At 44.7% G+C, this 12,158-nt stretch overlaps 1 protein-coding gene across 3 annotated transcripts in view; it reads left to right on the top strand.

Annotated features, from left to right (window-relative positions):
• LOC146834963 (protein zyg-11 homolog B) overlaps positions 1-12,158 on the top strand; it is a 308,674-nt gene that overhangs the window by 42,762 nt on the left and 253,754 nt on the right. Inside the window, exon 1 of one of the 3 annotated variants that reach the window (XM_085602610.1) lies at positions 404-537. The exons of the other annotated variants lie outside the window; for them this stretch is intronic. The gene's annotated coding sequence lies outside the window, so the exon portion shown is untranslated. Of the gene's footprint in view, positions 1-403; positions 538-12,158 lie in introns of those variants that run through there. 3 annotated transcript variants of the gene reach the window in all.

Raw genomic sequence — 12,158 nt, 5'->3', positions numbered from 1 at the left:
CTAATAATGTCAGAACTACTGTTTGACATCTGTCCACCATCATCCCTAGCTCATCTTAGGCCAGAATAAATGCTGATTCTGTGCCATGAGCTGGACTGAAGCCCAATTGTCCAGTCTCCAGAATTTTATGATTTTCCAGGTAGCAAGCAATTTCTTTGCCAATGTATTTCTCCATTATATTTATACATATTTTACAATAGTTGCTGGGATATTTTCTATCTATATTCGTTCTATTCAATCTATTTGTTATGTTATGTTATTTTATATCGCGCACAGATACTCAAGAGTGTCCCGGCACAGAGCCATAACGAGGTTTGAAGAGTGAAATGTAGACCGAGATGTGTTTTCAAGAGCTTTCTAAAAGCCAATGGATCCTTGATGTTGCGAAGAGCAGAGGGAAGGGCATTCCATGCCACAGAAGCTTTCCGGGCGAGAGAGATGCCACCTAACCTCCTGGCATTTAAAGCGGGGAGCCAGAAGTTGAGACGAGGTGCGCAATTGTCTCAGATGGGCATAGAAAGAGAAGCGTTTCTGCAGGTAGGTAGGGCATTGACCGTAGAGAGCCCGATGGGCAATGACTAAAGATTTAAACTTAACCCTAACAGCCATGGGAAGCCGGTGCAATGAGCGCAGATGGTGGCTCATACAACTTCTGGAGGGCAAGTCAAGTAGAAGCCTGGCTGCCGCATTCTGGACCACCTGAAGCTTTTTCAGCAGGTAGCCAGGAATGCCCACATAGAATGCCTACATTTGTTGCATTACAAATGTAAGTTCTGCTAATTGTTGCTCTGGATGGGCCTGGAATAGACCTCACAAAGTGGTGGTAATGTGTACATTGGTAATGGAGGGTACACTGCGCGTTTGCTTCCCTCTTAGTAATGCATTCATAAGCCCCACTTGAGTGAACCACGTGCCTGATATTGTTCCGCTCTCTGGTTGCTAGACAGATCTGGTTATTAAGCCTTCTCCCCATGATGATGTTATCGGGTCTTGCATTGTGAATTTTCAACCCTGCAATGCGCCAGGCAAGCAGTGGTGATGGGGCTCTGGAGGATCAGTGGATTCTTTCAAGCCAGACATGGAGTTGTGAAAATTCACCAAACCCAGCAAGACTAGTCCCCCAATTCCCAGAGCAGTCCCTGATTACGTGCTTTTCTCTTCCTGGTGATCTTCTGTGGTCTAATCTCAGAATCTCGAATCCACCGCTCACAGTGCCATGGTATTTTGCAACAAAGTATTCTGATGCAGCACACCAACAGTCTTTGTTGGCTGAGACCCTAGATGTAGAACAGAAAACACCATATCCTATTTTCATCTGTATTAGAGGCTATTCCAAAAGAACTGATAGTGATCGGTTCAATTGTTCAATTGGTGTGCTTTTTTCTGGTTTTGTGGTGTGCGAGGTAGTCTTTCTTTGGGCCAAAGGATTGGTACTGAAGCCCTTTTGCCTGGAACCCTGCCTTGCTTCATGAGCTCTGTGGTGAGACAGTTCAATTTCAGATGGAAACCAGCACCAGCACATTTTACATAAAGATTTGAACAGATGTGAACCTTATATACTCTCAGGTGAGGCTCTGAATGTGTTTATCTGCAACTTGCTTCTTAGGATCTCCTTGCAAGGTCAAGTTCTACTGGGAGTACAAAACGCAGATGACTTGCAAAAGACCTTGGTTGGAACTTCAGCCCTATGTGAATATGGCTTAAGGACTAAGGGAAACATTACATAATACATCAGTTTGCCATGGAATAAACAAAAAAGGCCCACCTCACCATCCATGGTTCATGGTCTCAAACTTCTGGTATATTTTCAGTAAGCCAGTTTCACACCTTTCCCCCACCCACCTCTTTACCCCACACCCCTAACCCTTTTCAGTGTTCACCAAAGATTTTGGTTTGGCCCTCTCTGATTGGTTTCCAGACCTTTTTTTTTATTTGTATTGCACCACTTTAAGGCTATATTATGGATCAGATCTTGTTGAGGAACCGAAGCAAGGTCCTTAATCACAATCTAACCACCAGGACGTCCTGCAGTATGATCCTATAATTCTTCTAGAAAAAACAATTGACATATTTATGGAATCCATTGCAACTTTAAATCTGAAATGACGGGCCAGACATGATTTTTTTTTTTAAACAAACTTTATTAAGCTTTTTCATGGGAAGGTACATCGTATTACCAATTGCAGTGATCACATTAGTTATCTATAAGGCATAGGGTACCATATAGGCATTTTGTGCAATCTGTACATAATGGAGCATAGGTTACGATACATTCCGATAATGTCACCAGACAGCTAGGAAGGTCACCAGTCCAGTACATTGTTGTGTACTACCTTCCCAGCCGTCAAGGTATTGTATTCGAGGAGAGCGGTGTCCGCACAACTGTCCCGCAACTCCCAATCCCACCCTGAACCCACCCTCCGGAACCAACCATGCCACAAAAAAGAATTCCTAGTCTGGGGGCCATAGAGCATACCCCGGGGGTGGGAGGGGGGGACTGGGGGAAAGGGGGGGGACCGGGGGAGAAGGTAACCACCCTCAAGCGTGTGGCAGGGGAAGGAAGAAGGTCGATCTGTGCAGTAAGAGAGGGGGAACTAAATGAATAAACAAGAACCCTCCCATGGAGTGGGGGGGGGGGGGGGCGGTGAGCGACGGGCCAGACATGATACTTAGCTTGTAAAGCTAATCTTGTAGAGTGTGAAGAAGAAGCAATACCACCATAAATGTAACGTGTTAAGCATTGGCAGAGCCAGTAGGTCTATCGTTGGCAGCTAACCTTTTGGCTTTGGAAGTTGTTTTGTTCTGTCGTGTTTTTTTTGTAAAACATATTTTTGTGGAAGCTGCAGAGCCTTTATCAATCCTATAAAAAAATTAGCTGAAGGCAAAAATATATTAGTTTGCTAAAAAAGCAAACACTTCCATAGTAGGGCCTGGCACTGAAGTGACCTACTTATTTGTTATAAAGAACCATTTAAAATGAACACAGTCTGTTACATTGTGAAATAACAGCAGTCAGATAAACAAAGGCCACTCCAAAAGGAATTTACCACAGTAGTAGCAGTGATAAAGCTGGAATGCGCTTACATCAAATACAGCATGAAGAGCTGGTTGAAAGTGTGCTGCTATCACACCGGGCTCCAGACTCAATGGCAACACTAAAGTAATAATAAAATAAAAACAAATATTGGCTGTGAAGGGAGTTACCTTGTGTGTGGATGCTCTCCGTGTGAAAGTGCAAAATGCAGGCACTCAAAGCGAAGTTGGCCAATGGCTGAAGTAGGCTGAGCCACTACCCCATGCTGTCTGCTGTACTTTGTGGAAGCAAAATTAGAATGACACAACAGACCAATGGATGAAGAGAGCTGAAAGCTGCTTTACGTAACCATTTTATACATATGATTTTAGTAAAATCAAAAAGTCTTAGCTGATGCCAGACCCAAATAGACATACACCCTTCCTTTCGATTTCACACATTGGCAGCTAAAGCTTACATAAACACCATCACGCGGAACCTTCAATTCCTTTTATTTTTAGGTCTCACTGAGCCAGCGCAAAATTTAGTAAACGGGCTTTTGAAAGTGCTGCCAGAGGCTTTTCCTGGCCTCAAGCTTGCGTGCACGAGCGCGTGCGCAGCCGCCATGTGGGTTTCTGTCAAGGCTCACTAAGCCTTGCGTGCCTCTCTCCGTGCTTCAATTCCCTCCCCCTCCCACACCACAGATCGCGTCCTCTGCTGGCTTCCACCCCCCCCCCCCCCACCCCGCCTCTCTAAACTGCAGCAGGCCAACACAACTCCCGGCCTTGTTTTTTTTTTTTTTTACTTTGAGTGCGAGGCGCACGCGCGGCCAATGCTTGTTAGAGAGGGGACTCCGTTCCCCATGCCGGAGGTCAGAGGGGTTCAGTCGTGTCACCTGATGCTGCAGCACTGTAGCGTCTTACGTTTACAAACACTGTGGGTGTCACTTGGCCTTGGGGCATTTAGAAAACCCTCCTTCCCAAGGGCAGCCTTCTCTTTGTCAAAAAGGTCCTAATCGGAGAAGTACAGAGAACTTCACACCATTAAACCTTCCATCACTGAACGAACTGCAAATGTGCATGCTTTCGTGACCTAAAGTTGGCACAGAGCACCAGCAGAAAACAAACCTGCCTTAACAGCGACTTTTATTGATAAAACAATATGCCCAGCACATTTTGTTTGTTCTCTAAACGCAATTGAAAGAGGCTTAACAAGTTCAAAACCTCTGTTTAAAATATAAATAGTGTCCCATTTCTGCATTTTTACATGGATACATGGAAAACCCTACATCTAATTTGAAAAAAGTTAAACAAAACACAAGGCATGACTTATTGTGACGTCACTTTCTGTGAGTTATTCTGAATTAAATCTGCAAATTAGCCTTGGAACTTGTGCCCTTGTGCCATCTCTGGAGCGTGTATTCCTAGCAAATTCTTTGTGGGTTTCTTGTGTACTCGCCCTCTCTCTCAACTTGTGCTCCTGTCCCCATGTGCTTTCCTAGTGCACTCTCAAAGTGTTTTATGTGTGCACAGTACCTCTCCCTTTGTATTTGCGCGTGCCAGCACTCGGTATATTTTCCGTATGCATGTGCTAACTACGGTGCCAGGTGTGTCCTTTCTCATAGGGGTGCGCGCAGCATGGGCTCTCCCAGTGTCCGCGCCCTGTGCACCCTGGGCGCGAGGGCCTGGGTCCCCCCTTTGTAATCCTTCCTGCGGTGATCTGCGCAGCCTGTGCTCACTCTCGTGTCCCTTGGAGCGCTCACTCTGTACATGCGCGGTTCCCTCTGTGGCTGGTCTCTGACTGTTGAGGCTTTAATTGAGGAAAGAAAAGTGCAGGTACTCCCCCAATTGGTTGGCTGCGGAGATGGGGCAGCGTTTGCAGTGGGGTTAAGGGAGGGGCCTTGGTGGGGCTTCGAGCAGGGCAAGGATGGGATCAGATTTTGAAGGAGTGCGTCTGGAAGTGGTGGGGCCTGACAAGTGGGTTTCCTCAGTCACACGGTCAGGGACTCAGATGCAGGACATCCAGGTAGTGAGTGGACACTGCTCACGTTACCGCAGAGTAAAAGGTTCAGTCGGGCACATATAGGTGGCCAGTGAGCGTTCATCACAGGTGGATACATAGGGTAGTGAATGGCTGTCCTCAGCTCACACCGAGAGTCAGTGGCAGACACGCACAGGATTCTGCGGTAGCTCTGGCCACGTACCTTGCTGGCGCGGTACTCGTGGGGCGAGTCATGTGTCAGAAAGGGCCTTGACTTTGGGACTGCATGTTTGAGGATTGGAGTGTCTTGTTTCTTTCCAATTATTGGGGTTTCTTTATTTGTAGTCCGGAAGGGCATGCAAGGGATGTCGACAGTCTCTAGGGAGGGAAGTTCTACAGGGAGGCAGTCGGAGACTGGTGGGAGCTGTGCTGGACTGCTGACCATCTTGGTGGAGCTGCGTTAATGCAACACAGCCCTTTTGAAAGTCCTACAGGCTCAGCATCATAACAGTGGAGACAAGGATGCGATGTACAGACCTCCTGCTTGTCCTCCCAATCCGTCCTGAACCCCTTGGCTCTCTGCAGCTACCTCCCTGGTCTTCTCACATTAGTCCTGGGGACAGTGGCTGCCAATAGCAAGATCCTGCAGATGATGGCCACAGGCTACCAGCAGAACCCCTGTTGGAATGGAGTGCTTCTCTTATTAGAGGCAGGGATGAATCTTTGGGTCTTTGTCATCTTTTTATCAGGGGTGGAGACAAGACACAAAACAAGGAGCACACACTTTGTCTCACTGGCACTCGCACACACAGGCTGAAGAACTCACACATAGAATTCAGCACAGGGGACGCACCCCACATCATACATACAGTGTGTTCAACAGAGTAGGGTTTGTTAGGGCCCTGTCCTGTTAGTGTGATGCATAGCCTACAATCCCCTAAGCAGTGGGCCACCTGTCACTATGAAGACCGGGCTCTGCTGCATATTTCGACTGTCGCCTACCACAGGGATTCGCTGCCAGACAGAAGCATAGATAGGCTTTGTCCTGACAGCCCGTTCATTATAATCCTCTCCCACAATCCCTGCACCTGACGCTGCTTCAGCAGTCCAAGACCATTAAAGAAAGTAAGGGACGTTATGCTGTGCACAATGTGGGCGGGGTCAAAGGGTTGGCTAAAAAAACAAAATATTCTGTAACTTTTTGGGGTCTTTCACCTTCATGTATGTAAATATAAAATAACGCACTGCTTAAATGTTAAACAAATGCAAATTAAGTTAAACAGTGGGAAACTCACCAGTAGTTTTTGAAACCTCTATGAGAGGTCTGTGTCTGTAACCAGAGAGCCACTGTATTGAATCCTGCTTGGAGCAGGAGGGCGGGGAGGAGGGGACACAGGCCTCTACAGCCCCTGTCGTCCTGTGTTACTGGCCTTTAAAAAGAACACACTTCACAGCTCAGCTGGTAACTCCTTTCCAATACCACTCAAACACAATAAATCTGTGTCATCAGGTAGTGTAAAATGATTCCATTAATAGAGCAAATGCCGGCATCGGAGCTCCCTTTTTAGGTCGGGCCTGGGCAGCGCATGCGCTGCTCTTCAAGACATGCTGTATTAGAGTATGGACTTGAAGCTTCACCCACACTCCGCCCATATTTTTCATTAGCTTGTGTCATTGTCCTTTGTTAGTGCTGGCTTCTGATTCGTTGATAGGCTTGTTAGTCCCTCCTTAGTACTGCCTTGTCTTCATTTATTACCTCCCATGAGGACTGGCCCTTCTACTTCTGTGTTTACACGATATGTCTTATTTAATCTGTAAGCACTATTTTCTTTAACGAGTTTCTCCTACTGCCGGTACGACATACTTTCTTGCAACATTCAGCGTGCATGAAGCAGTCGGTTCTTTTAAATGAAATAGGTCTCACATTTACAAGAGTTTGAGCTATTGGCATTGCAAATGACAATGCCTTTTATGTATCTGTTAATTATCAAAACAGATAAATAAATGGCATTGTCATTTACAATGCCAATAGCTTAAACTCTCACAAATGCGAAACCTATTGCATTGCAAATGCTTGTTTTGTTTGTGGTGGAGTAAGGATTTAGTAGGAATTTCTGTTCAGTGAAGAGCAGTAGTTGACAATTGAACCAGTGCACAGTTATGGCTTGAGGTATGCAACCTGGATTTTTACCTATGTTGGTTTGTATCACATAAAGTGGAGTACATGAAAGACTGATCTTTTCTGTCTCTGTTTTCCACAGAAATTAGAAGTCTTCTCGCAAAAGTGGTGTTTCAGTTCCATTTCATTCAGTGCATAACATTACTAGGATGTTATAACCGGCATTGCAGATGTCTGGTGTTAACGGGGATGGTGTGCTCGCCGTAGTCAAAGACATCAAAATGTCTATGCAAAGTGTTTGTTATAGTCTAAGAAGAAAGGAAGATTCAGTTTCCAGCAGGTTACCTCACAGTGGTTTTTTTGCAGAAAACTGAGCCACCAGAAAGTTAAGATCTCTTGGGGTACCAAGGGCTAATTCTACAAGCTGGAAAGTGGCTACTGAAGCTTTTGCGTTTTCTTCCTTTGCTAGAAATGTGCCCGTCAGCAGCATTGAAGGTCTGTGCATACTGGCTGGTGGTGATATTTGTAAGATTTTGATGCCTGTGCTATTTTTCAGATAAAACAAGTGCCAATTCCCAACCCTTTTCGCGCCTTCATTTCTAAGAGTTGCTGTTGCACACTTAATTAAGCTTATTCTAGTTGGTTGGTTCAATTGCTAAGTGATTGCGCAAGCGCTTTCCAGGTCTGTAAGTGACTCTTCCGTTCTCCCGTATTCAGAAGCTTGTAATATGTACACGAGTGGGAAAATTAATCTGAATGGCTAAATTGGTGCTGCACATCCTGGGATGTGAGATTATAGCTTTAAATTTAAATATTCGTTATGGGAAGCTCCTTAAGGCAAAACAAATGTTATAATTGGGTTAGATAATATCTTTAAATGTTAATGGAATTTACCCTTTATACAGTCTGATGTAGTGGGAGCAAATAGTTCTAAGCTAATAAGAGGGGAATCATGCCTCTAGAGAACTTTTGATGTAAGTACCTTTTATATATTTAATGCAAAAGCTTTTAAAAGTTTATACTCCGCAGTAGATCGGACAACACTGTGAACATTTGCACTGAAATTCATAGTCCTTTTGAGGGCCGAGCTAGCGCATGCATCTTGCTTGCAAGACACTACTGTTTACAAAAAGGACTTGGAGCCCGCCCACTACTCACCGTTTGTTGCATACACTCTCACTCTTCTTTGCAGCCTCCTTAATTGACCAGTGCAGGCTAAACTTTATTTCCGATCATTTCTGTGGACTGAACAAAGCACAGTTTGATTCAAGTTAATCAGTACCTGTCTGCTGCTCCTGATGTGATTGAGGTACTTTTTCTTCCCTCCTCCCACTCTCTCCCCCCCCCCACCCCCAACACTATTACACTGTTTTTCTTTGCAGTTCTCTTTAGTGATTTCCCCAGAATCACAGGATGTTGCGACAACGCTGAACCTAAAATAGACGACTCTGGACATTATCCCACATCCTCTAGCCTTTCTTGTTGTGTCCCTTGCTTTGTTCAAATCAAAACCGCAACAACTGCTCATGCTGGTGCTTTATTTTGGGGCCGCCACAGTGGGACTTTACGGCGATCCGTGTCTTTGTCAAAATTCGGAGGCAGGCTGCCTAGTGATGGAGTGCTTTTCTTCTCTGGCGTCTCGTCGCTTGCTTGGAGGCGTTAACATGCAAAAATGCACCATCCAGATGACTGTGTGTATCCCCCAGAACTCTCCCTACCGCCAGCTTCTTCTCTGATGCTTGGTGTTCATTACAAATGCCAGTAAATATCATTGAATACATACAAGCATGTGCCCATCAGAATAAATGTGATATCCCCAGAACAAGTGCTGGATGCACAGCAGGCAAAGTTTTGTGCCACAGGTCAAATAGTCTGTGATACATTGTTAACCAGTGGAAAATTGTGAGCAAAAATAAAGGATTTATGCTTTAAATACTTTGCCAAGAAATTGATTACTGGGTAATGTCTCTACTCCAATCAATACCCCATTCTAACATTTATTTATTGATTTGCTGCAGTCAGAGAATTTCCCAAATACAACATGGGAGAGGATGTGCCGTTATGGCCAGAGCTACCAACTTTAGAGCTGGAGAATCTGGTTCATGTCTTGGCATCGGCTCAACATCCTGTGATTCTGTGCAAATCACTTAATCCTGGTGCATAACAAAAATTGATGTGTTGGTGTGTCGTGTAATGTAACTGAAGCTCATGTAAAGCAGTTCAGTACCTTTGGGTCTTGTTTGTTTCATATAAAGCCGCAAAAAAGAAACAAACACTATTTCTTAGAAATCTTTCCTCTTTGTACTTTTTGGAAATGGTGTGCAGTATAGCCAGGGTATTCGTCTAATGAACATTGGTTGTATTGGCACTGTTTTGAGAATGTGTTTTTTAATAGTGATGAAACCTGCGTTCGCCAACATGCTTGCTGTGTTGGTTTCACTGTGTTAAGATCGGCTATAAATACACTTTGCACACACAGTATAAATTGTGTGCCAGTCTGGTATAAGGTATGGTGCTATTGCTCAATCGGTGTTAGTCAAAGGAGGCCTCCATGCCATCTATGTAATACGTTCAGCTGCCACCCAGGTATTTTATCCTGCAATTTGTTCTCACTAAAAAGCAAAACTACTAGTCCCGGAATGCTATGCTCTGGTAGTTAAAATGCCTGGACAGACTTGAGTGTCATAATCTTCCTTGGCAGCAATGGAAGAGGTAGCCGCTCTGTGGGGTTATGTGCATCCGCTTCTACTTCAAACACGTGTTTTCATGCTAAGTTCAGAGCGAATCTCAGCGCCTGGGAATAGCTTATGCATTGTGAAGCATTTAGAAATGCAGCTGGTGGAGAGCCCGTTACGCTTTCTTCTCCAGCTACAGCCACATTTTGAAGGGGTGAACACACCATAGCTGAGACAATCCTCTGGAAAGGCTTCCAGACGACTCCAAGTCACCAGTGATGCAATAAACAAATTCTGTGCTTTACTTTTACATATTGTTGTTTGTGTGTGTATATTTAACAGACGCAAATCAGGACTACAAGTCCCAGAATGCATTATGGATTGGAGCACTGAGGACTTGAAGTTAGCTCAGTAGCATTAGCTTGTGGTACCATGATCTTCAGCCCCTCTTGAGCTGTGGTGCCTAAATGTTTGTTCATGTTTATTCGGTGCAAAGGGACATGGTGTGGGCATTTAATGAGATGAAGTGAAAGTTCATTGACCAGTATTAAAGCTCCTGGTCTCCGCCGTCCATGTACATTAACCAAGGGATACTGTTGAACAATCTAATGCTTTCTGGGAGTTGAAATCTTGGTTCACGTTGATTGGTTGAACCATCCTGAAAAGATAAAGATGTGAATTGAAAGCTAGGACTGGTATATGTGGTCGTACTTCATCTAGCCCTCCGGTTGGGGCAGTCGTCTAGACTACTGCTGTTAGGAAAAAGCGCTGTCTTGTTCTCTGTTCTGTCAATCATGAAAAAATAGACATTAGGACAAACAATGTGCTTTATGGCCATGACGATATTGCCAGCTTCAATCACAGTTGGCGGGATCCCTAGAAGCCAGAAATAGGTTTAAATACGGGAGGTTCTCGTTGATAAATGTTTGACTACAGAAGCCCCCCGCCTCAGGGATCCGTTTGATCTTATTTTGGTAACTAACAATATTGTTACCAGCTTGTGGGTTCGTAAGTACGGTCGTTTCACCTACATGCACAGCACACCTTAGCGTGTGTGCTGAAAATCACCCCTTCACTCACGTTGCATCAAAAAAAAAAATCTGCCATAGCATGGTCCTGAAGAAAGCCTCATTTAATTACCGAGAGGCTGAAACATCTCGACCTTTTTTTATAAAGAGATATAGAAGATCATTTATATCTTCACAATATCTCACCTTGATTTTAATGTGTCCTAAGGCCCTATAAATAAACCACTACTCATTTGGGCACTTTGGAGACATTTTTAACAACACCACTGCTTAGAAGACACTTTTTTAACACTCACACCGTCACCAAAATCCCACTCTGCTGTAATCAGGCGCTGTAGCCCAGCTGGGTTCCATTTGGCAGGCCAGCTGGGAACCCTATGATGAAGCATGTCACCAACCAGGTTGGTGGGTGAGGGTTCTTCTAACAACTTTAATGGTTTTCTGCACTCTAGTACTTCATATCAAATCGGAAGTATTTCAAAGATAAACCTACGGGTCCGTCCAAGTTGTTCTATTCAGCTTCAATCACAGCCATGTCTGACAAGTGTGCTGCGTGTCATGAATGACAAAACTGGCTGTTAACAGCGCTGCACCTGTGTAATAGGAAAAGCGAAACTGCAAGACTTCAAAGGTGAAGTGCTGTTGGCCCAAAAAACAGGCCTACCTAATAAGTCGTGCTGGGGATAGCGGGCTCACAGATGGCAGTTTGGAATTTTACAGCTACATACCCTATACCCTATTCATGGTATACACAGCACTTTTGCTGCTAGCTTTACCTGAGAGGCCAATGATTGAGTAAGCACAAAATGTAAAAACTCTCTCTTACTCTCCAATAAGCAGGTGTGGGCAAGTTACAAAAAAAACTCTGTGGAGTTCTGCAAGTGGCAGAGTGCAGTGCGAACTGCCGATAGTGCTGGTCTTTCTGCTGCTCTGGTAGAAATTCAACCCGAGCAGCAGCTCGCGCTCACAAACTTACTGTTCGCAGTTTCGAGTGGGGGAAAAGCTCTGCTGCACTATGCGAAGCGTAGTTTTCTGCGCTCCGCGAGCTCAGCAGAGCACGAAGTGCAGAAAACGCACCAAACAGAGTGGAGTTCACCGCCCAGGCCTACGAATAAGATTTGTGCACTTGAACGGGAACTTCAAAGAAGACTACAGAGCTGATGGTGAACAAACATTTAAAGTGGCCTTTTAAGGTAGTTTCTTGGCACTGTGTAACATCTGTCAGTTAGTCTGTTCTGCATTTATGTATATGACTGAAGAAAGAGTATTGTTTCCATGAAGTACCTCAAGTATTCACTCGTATGCAGATTTCAGAATGATGTCGACAGTCATGAGTGCTGTAA

This window comes from Triturus cristatus, chromosome 4_2, assembly GCF_964204655.1.
Source record: "Triturus cristatus chromosome 4_2, aTriCri1.1, whole genome shotgun sequence".
NCBI classification, from domain to species: domain Eukaryota; kingdom Metazoa; phylum Chordata; class Amphibia; order Caudata; family Salamandridae; genus Triturus; species Triturus cristatus.
This window is presented reverse-complemented; position numbering and strand designations above follow the sequence as displayed.